Genomic DNA, 894 nt, shown 5'->3' on the forward strand with positions numbered 1-894 from the left:
TGCTAATGTAAACGACCCTCCTTTGGTATAACCGAACCATCTCGGCCGCAGAAGAGCGCTATGTCTGAGGAGGGTGGTGGCTCTGTTGCTTATATGGCGTCAAAAGCGAAGAAGAAGGGCGCTGTGAACTTCTTCGGTGGTGTTATGGCCGCCCGCGCCGAACCTGCGTGCTTAGATGTCTCCCCCACCTGAGACTCCGCGTACCCCGGCAACTTTCAATAAATCAACCATCCCGGTAAAGCAGTGTATGAGAAAAAAATATTTAAAAACCACATTGTAGTCAACTCACCGCACACGGTCTTCCAGTCGAAAAAGACAGAATACAGTTCTACTCAACGCCTCAGTAAAGCGCGGTTTGATTGGCTTAGCATGCATTCAAAAAAGACCAATGGTGTTCAAGTGCTCCATAGCGCTTCGATCGCCGCGCTCAGTGACAGCTGGGACATGACCTAGGAGCTTAGGCTGCAGTTTTACTTCAACACAATTAAAAACTCAAACTAGTACATTAACTAAGAAACCTTAACACAGTTAAGACAGATATGCCCTGTGTAATTGTAATGCTTTAAATCACCGTAAAATGTAGTCACTTTTGAATTTATTTTTCAGCCTAAGGTTTAGTTTTTTGAAAATAATGTGTTTTCTATATGTACTCGTTTGCATAGTTTACCTTAGTTTTGCAGTCCTTCGTGCCAGTAGCCATTAGACTTTACAACCAACACAATCAAACATAAGTTGTATATAATATTTATATAATTTGTCTGAAATTTGCTATTGTCTATTTATTTTATCTATTTATTTATTTTATTTCTTATTCAAATGTTTTATTTTTTTATGATATTGTTTATAGATAATTGATTATTGATTACTTTTCCCACTACCCTGCTGCTTTGGCAA

General features: G+C 39.1%; 1 protein-coding gene across 1 annotated transcript in view; it reads right to left on the reverse strand.

The window, feature by feature from the left end:
• Positions 1 to 320, reverse strand: part of znf574 (zinc finger protein 574) — a 15,291-nt gene extending 14,971 nt beyond the window's left edge. Inside the window, exon 1 of the mRNA XM_080858157.1 lies at positions 290 to 320. The gene's annotated coding sequence lies outside the window, so the exon portion shown is untranslated. The remainder of the gene's footprint in view (positions 1 to 289) is intronic.
• Positions 321 to 894: the final 574 nt, after the last annotated feature.

Source organism: Sprattus sprattus, assembly GCF_963457725.1.
Source record: "Sprattus sprattus genome assembly, chromosome: 19".
NCBI classification, from domain to species: Eukaryota; Metazoa; Chordata; class Actinopteri; order Clupeiformes; family Clupeidae; genus Sprattus; species Sprattus sprattus.